The 19482-nt window shown below is 33.2% G+C and overlaps 1 long non-coding RNA gene across 1 annotated transcript; it reads left to right on the top strand.

The window, feature by feature from the left end:
* The first annotated feature begins 16900 nt into the window (after positions 1-16900).
* On the top strand, positions 16901-18067 carry LOC125495463 (uncharacterized). The gene is made up of 2 exons (XR_007272194.2): positions 16901-17602; positions 17737-18067. It is a non-coding gene; the product is annotated as an uncharacterized LOC125495463 (long non-coding RNA).
* Positions 18068-19482: the final 1415 nt, after the last annotated feature.

Raw genomic sequence — 19482 nt, 5'->3', positions numbered from 1 at the left:
CAGGAAGGCAGACTTCATTAACCCAGTTAGTGTCATCCGGATTTCCTGTTCCTTACCCTTGGAACTAGAGGCAGATGGGGATGTTGTGAAGGAACTGGGGAGGTTTGAGTGGAAGGCTCATCTGTTCCAGGAATGGAAACAGAAGGTGAAGGGTGATAAATGGGAGGAAGAAATGGTGGTGTGGGTGGAAGAGTTGTGGAGGTGGAAGCAAAAGGATTTGGTCCTTTTATTTCATCCTTCAACTGCTCAAAACTGAAGGAACAGAGAAGGACGAAGGTGAAATGGAGGGTATTTTTGTGAAAGGAACAGAGAGTTTGGGAGATGGTGGAGGTATGGTTCCTTGAGAGTGAGGGTACCTGTTCCTCATTATCCGAAAGGACTAAAGGAGAGTCCTCTTGGAAGGAACAGGAACAGGAGCAATTTTTCGACGAGTGCTCTTTCTCACTCTCAAGGAACAGAGGGTTTAGGCTTAGTGGCAATGTGTTTGCGCCTCTTAGGTTTTGTTCCTCCGGTTAGGAACAGGTTATCCAAGATTACATCATTCTCTTCTAATCAGTTTGGAGCAGTTTTCTTTTTCCTGAGGAACTGGAACCATTTTCCTTGAATGAGAACACCTTCTTGGACAGACAAGCCAAGTCCATTTAGGGTCTTCTCATTCAAGATGTTCCCTTGTTTGATCCTATGTGGTCCAACCGTAAGTCTTACTTCAAATGATGAAGTAAAGAAGTTATCAAGGCACCGTACCAATCACAAATTTTTCAATACAGTGAGTTAAATGTTGAATGAAGAGGGAAGGGAATTAATTTGTATGTGTTGGTCCAAGCAAAACATGTAACACATATCCAAGAGACCCACTTCATTCCTCTTTTCAGTTCGAGGAATGAGTGCTCTCCAAACCAAGTTAAACAGTACTTTGTGAAGGGAGAGAGTAGGTTATGGTTAATTTTGTTTTGGCCAGCTGTTCCTCCAAAATATTCTAAGATTTTGTCTTGAGGAAAATTCGGAAAGGAAACAGTTCCTTTCCTTTTAAAATACAAATCAGTTCCTTTGCAAGGAACTTCCCATACTTTGCTTAAAGTTGCTTGATTAAACCTTATTTTCTTGCCTCTAACTTCAGTTGTGCAAGTTCCATTAGTATTAAAAAATTTGCACAAAACTCGTCCATAGCTAGAGGAACAAGAGCATTATTAAAGGCGAATTCAAACAAGAATTCCATGCCTTGTTCCTTTAGAATGGAGTTAATTCTAGAAATTCAATTTTATTTGCCCATTCTAAATCGACGCAAAAGCCCAAGACATACCTAGATTCACTTCGTTCGACCCTTTTCTTGGAAGACGAAGAAACAGTTCCTTTGGAAGGAACAGGTGCAGTTTCTTCTTCTTCCCCCTGAGATTGTTCCGGGGTTTCTTCTTCATCATCTTCCCCAATCAATTTTCTTCTTCTCATGCTCCTTCTAGGAGATTCTAATTGCTGTTCCTCTATGGGGTTTTCTTGAATTATGTCGGTTTCAAGGGTTTTAGTTGGTGATGAAGAAATTTCCATTTTTGAAGTGTCGGTTGTTTTTGGTGTTGGAAAAGGTGAGTTTCTTGAAGTTTTTGCCATGATTTTCGAAGGTTTGGAGGTTTTATGGAGTTTCAAAGGGTGTGATGAGGTTTCGGATTTGTGAAGATGAACGTTTGAGAGGAACACGGTTTCTTAGATGAATTGAAGAAGGAAGTTTTGCATGTAATAGTAATTATGACACGCGGGAAAGAAATAAAGCAAAAGAAAATAAAAATAAAAATAAAAGAAAGAAACGAAAAGATAAAAGAACCAAGATTTAATAAACTGGTTCCCCTTATTTTTGGGATTTAACGGATTTTTCGGATTTTTATGAATTTTAATTTTTGAAAGAAAATAAATGCTAAGGAACTTGTGCTATAGGAACAACTAATGCTACATATCAATATCCTTCATACTATGCATGTTTCTTGACCTTAGGAACAGTAAGGGGAGTATTATGTGACATTTGTGAGTTGTTTAGTTTCTTTGACTTCATGGTTATGTTTTCAACATTCCAATTTGCAATGGTCTTAGGCAATTAAACACAATTATTTTTAGCACACAAAGTCACTCAAATTGATTCAAACATGGGGGAATTGACATAGGAACAATCACTTAATTTTTATTAAGCCTAACTCAAGCCTTAATTCTTCATATCTATCTCTTTGCAAAGGCTTAGTTAGGATATCAGCAATCTGATAATCAGTTTGACAAAACTCAAGTTTATCAAACCTTTTTCGACATTTTCTCTTAAAAAGTGATGTCTAATATGTATATGCTTTACTCTAGAAGATGCACTGGATCTTTAGATATACTTATAGCACTTGTATTGTCACAATAAATAGGAACACATTCAAAGTTTATTCCATAGTCACTAAGTTGTTGTTTTATCCAAAGCATTTGAGAGCAACATGCAGCAGCAGCTACATATTCTGCTTCAGCAGTGGATAAAGCAACTGTGTTTTGTTTCTTGGTACTCCAAGAAACTAAACTATGACCAAGGAATTGTGCCATACCTGAGGTGCTTTTCCTATTAACAAGATCTCCAGCATAATCTGCATCTGCATATCCTTTTAGTTCGAATGTATCACTTCTTGGATAGTAGAGTCCAAGATCATCTGTTCCTTTAAGGTATCTAAGAATTCTCTTCACAGCAGTGAGGTGAGACTCCTTTGGATTTGCTTGAAATCTAGCACACAAACAAACACTGAAAGCTATGTCTGGACGACTAGCAGTTAGATAAAAAGTGAACCAATCATTCCTCTAATTTTGTTTGATCAACACTTGTTCCTATGGAGTCTTCATCTAATCTAGTTGAAGTTCCCATAGGAGTGTGATTTTCTTTGAATTTTCGAGGCCATATTTCTTTAATAGTTCCTTTATGTATTTTTGTTGGTGAACAATTATACCTTTTTCAGTTTGTTTGATTTGTAGTCCAAGAAAGAAATTTAACTCACCCATCATACTCATTTCAAATTCATTGCTCATGAGATTTGAGAATTCTTTGCACAATGTTTCATTAGTAGCTCCGAATATGATGTCATCAACATATATTTGAACAAGCAAAATATCAGTTCCTTTAGATTTTAGGAACAAGGTTTTATCAACCTTTCCTCTTTTAAAGTTTTTTCTAAAAGGAACTTAGATAATCTCTCATACCATGATCTAGGTGCTTGTTTTAACCCATAAAGAGCTTTATCAAGCTTGTAGACATGATTTGGGAGATTGTTATTTTCGAAACCAGGGGGTTGTTCAACATATACATCTTCGTTTAGATAGCCATTTAAAAATGCACACTTAACATCCATTTGATATAATTTAATCCCATGTAAGCAGCAAATGCAATTAAGATTCTAATGGCTTCTAATCTAGCTACAGGAGCAAAGGTTTCTTCATAATCAATTCCTTCTTGTTGGTTATAACCTTTTACTACAAGTCTAGCTTTGTTTCTTACAATGGTTCCATATTCATCTAGTTTGTTTCTAAACACCCATTTTAAGCCAATTACTTTTTGTTGTTTAGATGAAGGAACTAGATGCCATACCTTGTTTCTTTCAAACTCATTTAATTCAGCTTGCATTGCAATAATCCAATCAGAGTCAGTTAAGGCTTCTTCATGATTTCTTGGTTCCATCATTGATAGGAACGCATGAAATGCACAAAAGTTCCTTAACTGAGATCTAGTTTGCGTACCTTTGGATATGTCGCTGATTATGAGTTCCACAGGATGTGACTTTTGTAATCTCCAAGGTTTTGGTTGAAACTCTCTTATAGGAACATGTTGTTCCTCATGAGTTCCTTGAGTGGATGAGGAACTCTGCTCAGTTGTTCCTCTGTTAGCCTCGGTGGACTCAGTTCCTTCATTTAGAGGAACAGGAGTATCTTCTCCTCCTTGAGGAACAGGAATTCATTGATCTCATTATTTTCGAATTCCTCGTTCCTTTCCTCTTTCACTTCTTCTTCTTCTTGTGAATCTGTGTTCCTTGACTAGGTTGCGCTAACCCTATCTCATAGTCATCAACCTGTATGCTTGGATTATGTTTGTCAGATTCATCAAAGATTACATGAATCTTTCTTCAACACACATAGTTTCTTGTTTTATATCTATAAGCTTTACTATGTGAGGAGTATCCTAAAAATGTTGCTTCATCACTCCTTGCATCAAATTTTCCAAGATTATCTTTTCCATTATTATGCACATAACATTTGCATCCAAATGTTCTAAATAGGTGATGTTTGGTTTCTTTCCAAAGTAAAGTTCATAAGGAGTTTTATTAATGATAGGTCTCATCATGGCACGATTAATTATGTGACAAGCAGTATTAACAGCTTCAGCCCAAAAGTTCCTTGGAAGTTCACTAGCAATTAACATGGTTCTAGACATTTCCTCCAAAGTTCTATTTTTCCTTTCTACAACACCATTTTGTTGTGGTGTTCTAGGGGCAGAAAAATTATGATCTAGGCCATTATCTCTGCTTAGGTCATCAAATTTATAATTTTCGAATTCCTTGCCATGATCTGATCTAATGTGCATTATTTTATGTCCACTTAGGTTTTGAACTCTTTTAGCAAAGACAAGGAACTCATCATAAGTTTCATCTTTACTAGAGAGAAAAATAACCCAAGTGTACCTAGATTAGTCATCTACAATCACAAGTACATACCTCTTTCCACTTCTGCTTTGAATTCTCATGGTCCACATAAGTCCATATGAATTAACTCTAATGGTTTAGTGGTACTTACAATCGTTTTAGATTTGAAAGAGGATCTTACTTGTTTACCTCGTGCACATGCATCACAAACTTGATCAATATGAAATTTTATGGATGGTAATCCTAAAACAAGGTCTTTTGATCTAAGTTTCTCAAGTAATGAAAAGCTAGCATGTCCTAGACGCTTGTGCCATAGAAGTGAATCATCTTCAATAACACTAAGACAAGTTAAATTGATTTGAGGAACAAGGTCTAGATCCACAATGTATGTGTTCCCTTTCCTTGTTCCTTCCAACATAACCTTCTTAGTTTTAATGTTGATGATTAAGCATTTTTCTTATCAAATTTTACAGTATTTCCTTTGTCACAGAATTGAGAAATGCTTAATAGATTATGTTTTAGACCTTCAACTAAAAATACATTTTCAATGGAGTGTAATGGTGACTTACCCACCTTACCCATAGCAACAATGTTACCTTTCTTATTATCACCAAATGTTACACTGCCACCTTCATAGGTTGTGAGTGAGAGAAACTTCGTTTTGTCTCCTGTCATGTGCTTGGAACAACCACTATCGAGATACCAAGTGTTGTTCCCCCTCACTCCAACCTCAATGTTTTCTTCATCTTCTTTTTCATCGATGTTTGCCATAAGGCAAAGGTTTGCTGTTTCTTCAGTTGGTTGTTCCTCTTCATCTTCCGTCTCTGAATCTCCCCAAGCAGCTATCATAGCTTTGCGCACATTTGCCTTAGAGAAAGGTGCTTTTGATTCTTTGTTCCTTTCAGCAAAGCGTTCCTTGTTCCTTTCTTTGGTTTTGTCGTTTTCCCAAAGAGGACATTCTTTGATGAAGTGATCTGTACTTCCACATTTATGACAAGCAGCTTTGTTAGAAAATTTCTTAGTTTTACCTTTGAAGTTTCCTTCTTCATGTTCCTGTACATCTTTCGAAATTTTCGAACCATGAGGGCTGCTTCTTCTTCTTCAGAGTCCGAATCATCTTCATCATCTGCTTTGAGAGCAATTGATTTTGATTTGGAGCTTTCACCATATTCAGTATCAAGGTGAAGCTCATGAGTCATAAGTGACCCTGCCAGCTGTTCTAAGTTGAACTTAGTGAAGTCTTTTGTTTCTTGAAGAGCCGTGACTTTAGCCATCCATCTATCCTTAGGAAGACTCCTAAGAACTTTTCGAACCTGTTCTCAGATGAAATAAACTTTCCAAGAGAAGCCAACTCATTTATAATGTTAGTAAAACGAGTAAACATGTCTCGGATGCTTTCTTTGGATTTCATGCAGAACAGTTCATATTGATTCATAAGTAAATCAATTTTCGATCTTTTAACTTCATTAGTTCCTTCGTGGGTTACTTCTAGTAAATCCCATATTTGCTTTGCGGATTTGCATCCCATGATCCTATTATGTTCATGGGGTCCAAGTCCACAATGCAATAGTTTAATAGCCATGGCATTTACTTCCATTTTTTCAAAATCAGATTTATCATAATCAGAGAGGGGTTTAAGAGTTACCTCATTTTTGTCATTTGTAGTTGTGACTTCGAAATCACCAACTTCAATGACTCTCCATACCTGATAGTTTTCAGCCTTGATGAATATCTCCATGCGGTTCTTCCAATAGTTGTAGTACTTCCCATTGAACATAGGAGGCCTTTGAGTGGAATAACCTTCTTCAAGTTTCTCGGTGGTATTCATTGTTCCTTGGATCTTTTCCTCAATAGGGTTTCCTATCTTACGTGAGTTTCGGCTCTGATACCAATTGTTATTTCCCTAGGAACACTACAAGAGGGGGGTGAATTGTAGGTGTAGAAATAAACGTAACTTTTTGCGGAAATTAAAACTTAAACGAATAAACAAGCTAAAGGAACACAAGGGATTTTTACGAGGAAAAACTTCTTGGGCCCAACAAGAAGAAACAACCTCGACCACTAGGGATTTTAAACTCAACACTTTCACTAATTAGGCCAAACAACTCTGTTACAACCTAATTCTAACTCGAGCCCTACCTTGAGTTCCTAAACTCAAGTTCCTGAACCACTGTTCCCTTAACAGAGTTCCTCTCAACTTCACTCGAAGTTTTCTCACACATACAAGCTTCACTCAAAGCCTTTCTCTTACAGAACTTCACTCAAAGTTCCCTTACCCCAAAAACCAAAATACAATTGATCGAAATAAGCTTAGTGGAATTAGAGTAAGAAGGCAAAGAACAAATGGCTATTATGAGAGAATGAAGGCACTGACACTTAATAAGTTAAACTCACTTAATTACTAGTCAGACACAATTTGGAACTTATCTAGACTTCTATATTTATAGTGTAATCATGAAGAACGTGGGAGTAATGTTGAGTACACGTTTTAATCCATTTACCCATGATGTTCCTTCCCCTAAGGAACACGTTTATACATCATGTCCCATGATCCCATGAACTTAAATGCGTGGATAAAATGCAGCCATTACTCCTAAATAATAGGAGTTCCTTCAACATTATCGAAAATCAGTTTTTATAAACTCTTTTTATCTTTAAATCTGAATTTCTAACTTTAAGAAAATAATATCTTTGAAATAATATCTTTCTAACAACCGGATATTATTTTCTTATTTTCCGAAAAATAATATCTTTTCCAAAACAGATTTTCTTTTTATAAACTGATTTTATCATTTGAAATTAGAAATAACTAATTTCCTATAATCTAGGCATGACTTACTCCATTATCTTTTAATCGTTACAACCCAAGTCTAGTTCCTATATTAGTTCAGTTCCTTTAACATATTTACTAAGTGCCACTGAGTTTGTTCCTTACAGAGGAACAAACGCTTCATTCTCAAATATTCTGCCACAGTTCCTTACCATTCTTTCTTTGTTCCTTTACATTGGAACTAGAAAATAAAACGCCTAGCTTCTATTATTCTTGATCCAATGCTTGCTCCAGTATCAACATAGAAACTTCTTTACTTAGCCTTTGAAATCCTCTCTTGACTTCTTCATTGACTTTGTATTCTCCCAGTTCTTGCATTGATACCTTAGACACCATACACTTAAATAATTCATTAGTTCACTACTTAGTTTGTTCCTTTGTTTCTTTGTCATTATCAAAACTAGGGTTCAACAGTCCCGAAGTGGTCTAAGGTGGGCTAATATGAATCATCTTAACAAATAATATCCATGACCAATACATACTAATTTTTTTTATAAAAAAAACAGAGTTAGGGGTTGTTCTCTTTAGCATAAACAGCTGAACTGAATTGAACTGAACTGAATTAAATTATAACTAATAATAATGATATAATTTAGGAATTGAATTGAACTGAAAAGTTGGGGAGACAATAACTTAAAGTGAGAGAAGTAAGACAAGAGACAATATATGAAACAAGAAATTAAATAAGGTAAAAAAAAGTGAAAACCAACATAGAGGGTCGGTTCACTTCAACTTATTTTGACAAAACTATGACGATATAAGTTCGAAAAAATTTAGATGATTAGGTGATCCAACGGGCTGTCAGCCCTCTAATTATTGAAATTTTCTTGGCCAATAGTACATTCAGACATTAATTTTATGATTGTTCTCTCTCCAATTTATTGTATATAATTAATATTATTATTTCCCCCTCAAAAAAAATTAATATTATTATTTTATTGTGTCTAAGAGGGGTTTTAACCTTAGGATCACTCAAAATTTTCCCACGCTCTTACATTCAAATGAAACAAAAATTATAAATACATCCACTTATGAACTTACGCTTGATATTAATATCATTTTTAAAGAAAATGTACACTTTGAATTTGGCCCATTCTATATAAAAATTCTAAAATAAAGGATTAGTAGAGAGAGTGAAACATGACCCATGTGCTTAAATTATAAAATATAGCTTTCTTTAATGAGATTCGAGACACTAATTGAGAAGGTGAATCAACAAAATGAGTTAATTATATATCAAAAGAGGGATTTATAAGTATTCAATTTATTTGGTGTATAAGAGAGTAAAACTGTCGTTGAAAGATCATAAGTTATCGAATTAGAAAAGTTGTTAATTTGCCTATGCACTTTATTTTGACAGCTTCTTTTTTTTTTATGTAAAAGATAATATTGAAATGTAAATCATATGGAGAACTTATAAAACACACATACATTATACAAGTACTGTATATTTATATTTGTTTACTATACAAAATTATCATTTTCTAAACCATTCTTAATATTAAAATTGTGGTGGCTTAATATATTTTAAAATTGTTTTTAGGAAGAAACTAATGAGTAAGGATTATTTCGAGTAGCAACGGGGAATAAGGTATTTAGGCAAAAAAGTAAAGTGGGAAACCCGTATGATACTCATTACGTCAGATGGAACGGGGAATAAGGTATGATACAATATATCATCGAAATTGTGGTAATTTCAGGTAGCAACGGGGAATAAGGTATTTATATCCCATAGGGTACTTATTCCGTCAGTTGGAATAAAATTTGTTATAATGTTTCAAAAAAGACAGTTTTTTCAGCCATGTGTTAAAAGTCAAGGACAATCCGTATCACATGATAGGTTTATATCTCCCGAGACCAGTTCTTAGTCATGGCTAATTTTATGTAGCCATTTATCAGTCACGAGTAAAAATTGCCTAATAGTACTAATTTATGAGAAACATGGGAAGTCTAACACTTTAAGGCCATTTCGAGTAAAAAATGAAGCTGTAGTGTGGAGAGGGTTTCTAAGACAATTGACCCCTAAGTGTTAGTGGGATAAGACCAAGTTCGTGCAACTTTTCTCCCTTTTGAAGCAGTTGAGATCATTAATTTACCTTTGTCATCTCAACCCTTAGATGATGGCTTTGTGGGGCTACGCCAAAATTGGTATATTTATTCAATTATGTCATCACTTTATTAATTTTTCAAAGAATTCCCATACATAAGTTATTAGCGGTTCAATTGTATCGAAAGTGTGGAGAAAATATGGAATTTCAAAGTTCCTCTTAAGGTGTTGCTGGCTTTGCTTATGACTATGTTATACAACCTCCGTTCTTTTTCTATTGCAACAATTGAGTAATTTTCACGTTTGCCAATGCACTATTTTAACTATTAATATCTTTAATTATTTTTTAGTAAAATTATACAAAATTGATATTCTGAAAGTATATATCGAGACGAATCTAACAAGACCCCAGATCACAATATTTTTCCTTACTTAAAAATCATAATGTGTAGTGAAAGATTATGATGGTGAATGGATAGTGTAAAAATCTCATTTTGCAATATTATAAAAATAGAATGGAGGGAGTATCTTCTTAATAAATTTTGTTTTGCACTAAAAAGAAGTCTTCAAAACATATGAGTATTATTTATATGTTAAACAACTTTATAATTAATATAAGGTGTATATCTCTTAACACAAAGTTTTTTTTATCAAGTTAACGTAAGAATCGTTTACAAGTTTTCATTATAGCTGATACATATACATTGTTATTATACTAAATAGTTCACATGCATTATGCACGGGCCTAAAACCTAGTATATAATATTAAAGCAAGAAAAATTCAGCCTACGTGGTAGCCCCATATTCTTTCTCGCCTCTCATTGCTCCTTTGATTTTTCGACCCCTCTCATTCACTTACCACATGTCATTTATTGAAGTAATATTTTGCAAATCCTCTTTGATTGAGGCAATGAGGCGTGTATGGGAACAAATCAATTCCTTCCAAATTCTCATATTTGCTACAATTATATTATTATGATTGATTCTTCAACATGGTTTGGTGATTCTTTCCAAATCTCGCGTTCTTCTTCAACACGTCTGATTCTTCAACACAATCATAATATAGTAGCAAAAACATTTATTTTGTATAATAGTGGCCAAAATCTTCATCTTTACGAAAAATTCATTTTTTTTTTCTTAAAGTATTGCAATATATTTGTAAAACATAGAAATTTTTTTTACTTAGATAAATATTTTAGATTTATGACTACAACTTATGACAATATCTACTTGAATTTTATGTTACTCTATATTTGCATTTTACCTTTTCAAATATAAATCTTGAAGGTATTTTGATTCGTTATAAAATAAACTATTACATTCAATGTGAAAGCTTTTGTTTGGTATCGAAATAATCTATCTCTATTATATAAGGGAGGGGAGCTATGGTGTCCCTCCAGGAAATTATTTTACTGCCCTCATGAATAAATTAACTACTTTGCCAAAAAAGAAAGAAATCAAACTCAAATATACCATAAAAAAGTTAAAAAAATATTGAACACAATTATATCTCTATTATATAAAGGAAGGGGGGAGCTATGGTGTTCCCCAAGGACATTTATTTTACTACCCTCATGAATAAATTAACTACTTTGCCTAAAAAAGAAAAAAAAAATCAAACTCAAATATAGCATTAAAAAAGTTAACAAAAATGTTGAAAACAATTATATAATAACTAAGCCACCATAAGTGATTACAATTGTCTACAAGTATTAATGCATTCATACTAACAAATCAAATTTTGATTCCTATACAAAAAAAAAAAAAACGACTTTCTGTCTCGAAAAAATACCAAGCAAGCATCGCGTGCGAAAAATACAAGTGATACTATTATTAAAAGAGCAGTTAAAAGTAAATATATATAAAACTATATTGCTTATTTTATTAGATGAGTGCCATTTTTTTTTATCTTTTATCCAAAGTAAGTAGCGTATTTCCTCTTCCATTTTACTAGATTACATTTTAAAATATACGAATAATTTATGTCAATATTTTAAAGTCTTTAATATTTTATTTACCATTTATAAATCTACATATAACATGATTTAAAGAAAAGTATCATAAAATATACATTTCATTATCTTATATTTTATCAATTTTTGATGCAATCATGAAATATATGTATGTATTAGGTAACGATGAATATAAACAGTCTTATTAAACAAAAAATATTTCTTGCATTATCCACGGGGTCCAAAAACTACATTATTATGATGGTTGGTCCATAACTAAGGTGGAAAATGTATTTTCACTTTAATTATATATATTAAATTATATTAGTACATAGGATAAATTATTTTGTCGCTCTTTATGTCTTAAATATTTTATTTAATATTTATAAGTATTTACACCATGATATTCAAGATTATATTATCACATGTTAAATTTATGAAACAAAAATTTTCATAATATAACTTACAATTCAGATAGTTTACCAGTTAGCTATATATACAAATACATGCAAAATCCCATTCTAATAATTTTAAAGATGATTTGCACCCATTACAGGAAGAAAAAAATGAGAATAGCCACGAATTTACATATTTTATTTTATCCATTAAAATATCAGCTTGAAAAGTTAAATTTTCGTAAAACCTCACTTTTTTCAAAAAGAAAAAATAAATGCCTTTTTCATTGCTTTTTTTCTTCATAAAAAAAGGCATAAGTTCCAGATAAAGGGAAAAGCTTGCAATGAACACAACTAATTAAGAACTAAACGATGTATAATTATGGATGCGTTAATCCTAAATAATTTCAAATAACAAAGCTAATTAAAATTTGAATATTACAGGTAAATCAATTTATGAATATGTATTAACATACTCCCTCCGTTTCCTAAAGATCTTCCCACTTATTGTTCCTACAGATACCAAGGAAAATCAAGTTGCGTGGGGCATGGTGTGAGTAAAGTAGGAGAGAGAAAGGGGTTAAGATAAATAAACAAATAAAAAGGGGTTAAAGTAGGAGAGAGAAAGGGGGTAAAATTGAATTAATAATGTAATGGTGGACCATATGATAGTGACATGAGAGGGTAAATAGGGAAATTTGTTTTGCCAAATAAGGAATAAAGCAAAATAGGGAAGATCTTTTGGAAACACCCTTAAATGGAAAGAGGGAAAATCTTTAGGAAACGGAGGGAGTATTTGATTAAACAATATAGAAGAAGCAATGAACAAATTCTAAAACAATATAGTAAAGCAGTATAATGAAATTTATGATTGAAGAGATAAGTGATAACTTGGTTGACGACACAAGATAGAGGGCAACATGAATAAAACAGTAAATCCTTGAAAACATAAATTAATAATTGATAACGGCAAGAAATCGTCTCAACTTGAACTCAATTCTTTATGTCACTCTTCTCTAAAATCACCTTCAGTTCCATAGAATTCATCAGCTCGAATATCAAAATAAATTAAAGAAAATTAAAACGATATGCAAAGTTGGGGGATTGCACTTCAAAGTTTAACAAAATCTAATAAAAGATAGAGAACGTTGTTTGCTTTGCCTGAACTGTCCAAAATTGATGTCTTCCTATTTAGATTTAAGGAAAAAGGATTGGGATCAAGAATTTTGTTGGATGCTTTTTTTAATGGATAAGGAAATTCAGTAGAATAGAGGATGGTGATAGCCGTAAACATAGCGTTTGAAGAGAATATGGTCAATATTACCTATTTGTGTGTTTGGATATGGTATATGATTTAGGAAATAACAAGTGGGACCAGTTTAACGAGAAAATACGTCTAGGAGCAAGACAAATTATCTATAAGAAAAAACTTTACTAAAAGTTAAAAAAGATTAGCAAAATTATTTGTTAAGTTAACTGCACCATAGAGATTAAAATTATTAATGAATATGTCATTTATTATAAAATAAATGAAACATGGGGCCCGGGGGGCGAGGATTAAGGAGAGGATAGAGATAGAGAGAAATAAAAAGAGGAACTCATGTGATGAAGATAGAGAGAAGTGCTCCCTCCAGGTTTTATTAGTTTACCCACTACTTTCGGCATAGAGTTTTAAAAGAAATAGATATGTGGGTCATAGAAGGAAAGATAAAATTAATTTATTGGCATATCGTATTGTGTTGTGGGCCAACAAAAGTTGAGTGCGAAAGTAAAGATAATAATAAACAAGTAGTGAGACCATTCCAAAAAACAGAAAAAAAAAACTGTATAAGCTAATAAGGGACAACTCAAAAAGAAAAGTGGGCAAACTAATAAAACCAGAGGGAGTAATTTTCAATTAAAGTAACATGTCATTTATTATGAAACATCCTAAAACAGCAAGTGTTTTGTGTATTTTAGAATGAAAAAAATATATTTATTAATTAAATTACGGTTGAAGTTCTTAAAAATTTCTAATACATAATTATAAAAATATCTTTTAATCCTCAAATAAGTTTCATGGGAGTGTAAATATTTGGGTATTCGTGCACATATAGTTGAGCTAACATTCGTAATCGTAAGGAGTAATTCGTTGCAAACTTTACTTAGATGGGTAACACATACTTCTAAATTATTTACCCAATGTGATGATTTCATTATGTAACATAGTTAATATAGTTAATTGTTTAGTTTACAATTAAATTTGTTTACTATTTTATTAATTGTTTGTGAATTTGTACATCATATTAATATATCACATTTGAATGCAACCACTTTTAAAAAATAGGCAATCATTACCATTAAAATATAAGTATATTTACTTAATAAAAACTTCCCGTGCATTTTGCACGGGTCCAAAAACTAGTTTAGGAATAATGCAAAGGCTACACATACATTGTGTATATGTAGGCCACACATATACTAGGTGTATGTGTTATTACTAAAATTTATACTTTGTGTATGTGTTACTACTAAAATGTATATATTACTAGAAATATTATAAACTTACAATCATTAAACTTACAATGTTTCAACAAATAATTTTGTTTTTAATGATTTGTTCTTTATCTTTGTTTAAACAATCTGTTTTATGAAATTTTCTTTGTCTAGATTTGTATGAATCCTTTGTTTAAAACTAAAAAAAGAATTGTATTTTTTTTTTCCGGATTATTCATATATTAGCTTCATCCATTTTTCTACTATTGATTCTACTAAATTTTGCTGCCGTTTTTAATTATTTAAATTGTTTGTAGAATAATAATGTTATATTCATCCCTACCATGTAATAAAATTCAATTCGGAATATAGTATTTCAATCGTCTATGTATTATGTAAATTCAAATATCGTTGAATAACAAAACAGGTTCAAATGATTGTAAGTTTGTAATTTTTTTTAGTAACAGTAGTAACATTTTAGTAGTGAGTAATGTCTACATTTTAGTAGTAACACATACAAAAGGTATAGAAAAGTCTTTCCATCCAAAATAATGAGCACTAGTGAGTAATGTCTACCAAAATTCACGATCAATAATTCAAGTTGAAATAATGTACATCATAATAGACATGGTAGATTATATTTATGTAATGGTGATCATAATATTACTTACTGCTTAGCCAAGCAAAAACTACATCTGAACAGGAAACCATACTTTACCCCTTTGGTGACATTCCGATTTCGAGCTTATGCAACATGTTAACATAACATCCACATCCACTCTACAGGAGCCACCTACATATATAGTACATATTATCCTCTAGTTGGTTATACTATATATACAGTATACAGCAAATAGGCACAATAATAAGATATATATTTCTATGAGAAAACCAATAGCTCCCCTCATGCGGAGGTCTTCTAATTTTTTTTCTTCTTACCTTAATAATAATAAAAAAGAACGTTAAGAAGTCAATTAAAAGTGGAAAGGGGAACACATACAATACCATAGAAGACTATTTCACCTCCAACTAGCGGATCTATGTGTACCAAGGCTTTTAAGATCATTTTTTTCCTTTGCCACTTAAGTATACTAACATTGTATAACAATTAACGGTTGAGCTTTGCATCACCATTCACCAAGATCAACACTTTCATCAATGTGACCTAAAACGTTGACCAATTGTATCTGAGAATGCAATAGACTAGCTTTATTTCAGTATAACATCCATCTAGGAAAAGCTTTTTATATATGATTTGATGTGGTAGAACTACAACTGATACCTCTTTAAAAGCAATATTAGTTTCTTGTTCGTGGGTCAATGTCTTAACAGACAAGCCATTAATCCTATCAAAGTGATGAACATGCAAATTTGTTTATCAGTTACAGTTCATATAAGATTTAACTAGGTAGGAATCAAGATAAATGAACTAGAAAACCATTCATGATCATCTAGTAGACGTATTGTTTCTTTTTTTGGGGTGGGGAACACCAATAAAAATGGATTATACTTAGTGGGACTGTGGGAGGATAAATAAACCAAAACAATTCATGGTAACATAAAACAAACATGTAGAATCTAATATTTGGAGCAACCTCAACAGCAACTTTCCCTAGTATTTTGATATCTTTAGATAATTTGTTAAGTCCTGACTCATGATAACATAATCACTCATGATAATCAATATGGTAACATAATCACTCAGCATGATAATCAATATGGGTCCTCACCATCCATGAATGCATGATGTTCTGCGTCTCATTGTTATACAGTGAAGATGTTATGTATTGTGAACCAATAGTGGGTGATTTGTACAGGGGTATGAAAAATCCATCGAAAACTGAACAATTATCTTCCTTATGTGACACATTAGGATTATTTAGCTATTATATTCACATAAGCAATCACGGTAAACGAATTGGAATATAATTGGGAAATATTCAAGTACCTAAAAAAGCTTTTCCTTTAAAAAAAAGTAATTAAAAGAGCTAGCTATATCTGAGTGATTATGTCGGCATTAAGTCATATAGCTTATCATTTCGTTATGGCTCAGCTTTTTTATAACGGGTATTGGCATGCATATGTACCCCTTTCTTCTATTTTTCAGAGAAAGAAAAACTAATGAAAAACAATGAAAAACTAATGATCTTACTAGCTCATCTCTATAGTATATGGTAATAGGGATGGGATACCAAAATATAGAAAAAGGAAAAAAAGAAAAAATAGATATAATTGCCTAATTAATTAAAAAAAAAAGATAAAAAAAAGATACAACAAAATCAAACTATTATGATACATATTGGTCCATGTTTATTAAAAATTTAAAAATTCATAATTTATTAGATATAATTAGCAAATTATTTTTTTTGTTGTAGTCGCGTGCATATAAAGTTAGTAATAAAACTATTATGATACATATTGGTCCATGTTCACGTCACGGACCTCACGACGTTAAACTTAAATATTTCATCGGTTCTGTTTTAAATGAAAAGTTTGTTTTTTCTCACAACCCACGCGTTTCTTTAATCATTAATATCTGTAGTTACACACGTAAAAAATATAAAAAGTTAAATTTTGATAGTATTCATCGAGACAAATCTAACAAGATTTCACTTGACTATGTTTTTTCCTTTATATAATGACGATAAATTGGAATCGAAATTAATGGTTTCATTTCACCCAATGTTTAATTTAAAGCAGAACCAAGAAAGCACTACTCCTATTGGCTATTACTCCCTCCGATCTTTATTAGTTTACCCTTTTTTTTGCAGAGAGTTTTAGGTGAAATAATGTTGTGGGTCATAGAAAAAAAGAAAAACTAATATTTTATATTAAAGTTGGATGTATGTGTGATGAAAAGTTAGTGGTCTCATTTCAAATAGAAACAAAAAAAGGGTAAACTACTAAGTGACATCCAAAAAAAGAATAGGAGTAAATATTTAATATAAATCCTAAACCAACAAAACAAAACAAAACAAAAAATAATTCTATTCCTCCCTCTCAGCTTTATCCCCCTAGTTTATAACGGCTAATTTTCTTCCTCTCAAACTAATCAAACTATCAAAGTATCCCAACAATGGCGATACAAAATTCAATTTTTTTTTTTAAAAAAATAACATTTCTATAGTTTGTCTTATAGATTGGACTCCCTCAATTTGACCCCAAAACTCCTCAACAATGGCGTCGGAAATCCCTAAACCCCCAATCTCAACTTCAATGCCGACAAATCCTCGACGATCGCTGGTTCATAATCATTATTTTCAATGGAGGTTAGTTAGTTCATGTGGTATCTGATTTATTATGTTCAATAATTGGGTTGAATTATTGATCATTTACGCACAGTAGATGTTCGAATTTTTGCGGCAACCGATTTTTTTGGTTTTATTGTTTGATTTTATTGCAGTTTGATCGACGAAGATTGAAGGAAGATGTTGGAGGATCAGGTAGCGTATTTACTGCAAAGGTTTTTGGGGAATTATGTCAGAGGTCTCAACAAAGAAGCTCTCAAAATCAGCGTTTGGAATGGTTTGATCATTTCCTACTTCTTATCAATGTTTACTTATTTCGTTGTTGTTCAATTTGCGTTTATTTGATTTCAATGTTCGTAGTAAACTTAATGTGAGGTTTTAGCAGTTAAATGCTAATGGTTTCGGAAGGTAATAAATAATAATGGACTGTGAGAATTGAATTTTTACTTTGTCTTTAAATGGAAATTGAGGCGCTAGATTGTGTAATCAATGTGCTTAATCTATATGCACAATCTAAATCACCTTTTCTCAAGCACTTTCGTTGATAAGTTTTTTTTTTCTTGTTGAATAAGTTCCAAAGTCTGCAATACAAACCAAAAAAGACCGCAATAGTTAATTTTTTTTATAAAGAATTTACTGAGCAGCATCAAGTATGGATGAAATGTTACAAGGTAGTAAGGACTAAGGATGAGTATATCATGCAGAATCTCCAACACATTAACATAAATATCAACTTATATATACGTGTTTAACTTTCGCATACTGTCGAAGTGTCTATGTTCTCTGCATCTCAATGTTCTACAATTAACATTGTATTGAGACAACTAATAATCAGCACAAACAAAAGTAAACAAGTGCTTGATCCAAAGTTACTTACGCCTCCTAAAATGCACACATATGACTGCAAAATTGCACATACTAAATAACTTATGAAGTGCTAAATAGAATTAGTTAACCAATTAAGAAAACTGTAGAAACCTATGAGAGATTGACAGAGTCAGATTTTAAGGAAGTAATTTTTTTCTGCTTCTCCGAAATTTTGGAGCATAATTCAGCTTTAACTTTAACTTTAGCTTTAAACAATGTTTAGATAACTTGATTGGTCTCTTCATAATTCATGAAAACAATGTTTATTCTACTATAGTTCGTGGGGTTGGATGAAATAGTTATTGTATTATATTTTACTTTTTTCACTCCATGTGCGTGTATTATGTTGCCATTCAATTGACAGTTAGATATATTCAAAATTTTAGGTATAATCACAAGTCTCTATGGTCTATTTCGGACATATAGTTTATCTTATTTTTTCAGATAAATGCTAACTTGAACTGCAAATGGTTTGAACATGTATTATATAGGGAGGGGAACGGGAAAGGAGGGAGCAGAAGGGGAGTGGGAGCATGGGGAGAAGGGAGGGAGAGCGGGGGAGGGGGAGCGGAGGGCGGGGGAGCGCGAGCGGAGCGGATGGGAGGGGGCGGAGCAGAGGAAGGGAAAGAGGGGAGCAGGAGCGGAGGGACAAAAGGAGGGGAGGGGGAGCGGGAGTGGGAGAAAGGAGAGCGAAAGCAAGGGGAGTGGGGGAAAGGAGAGAGGGAGCCGGGCGAGGGGAGGGGAGCGGAGGGAGGGGAAGGGGAGTGCGGGGGAGGAGGGGGGCGGGGGTGAGGGAGGGAGGGGAGCGGAGTAGAAGGGAGGGAGCGGGAGCGGGGGGAAAGGGAGGGGAGGGAAGGAGCGGATGTGGGGGAGGGGAGCGGGGGCGGAGTGTGGGGGAGGGGAGCGGAAGCGGAGGGAGGGAGGAAGGGGAAAGAGCGGAGAGGGAGGGGAGGGTGAGCGGGAAGGGAGCGGGGGGAGAGGGGAGGGAGAGCGGGAGCGGGGGAGGGAGGAGAGTGGGAGTGGAGGGGGGGGGG

The sequence above is a fragment of the Beta vulgaris genome, chromosome 3 (genome assembly GCF_026745355.1).
Source record: "Beta vulgaris subsp. vulgaris cultivar EL10 chromosome 3, EL10.2, whole genome shotgun sequence".
NCBI lineage: Eukaryota > Viridiplantae > Streptophyta > Magnoliopsida > Caryophyllales > Amaranthaceae > Beta > Beta vulgaris.
The sequence above is the reverse complement of the archived record's forward strand: the minus strand, read 5'-3'. Positions and strand labels throughout refer to the sequence as shown.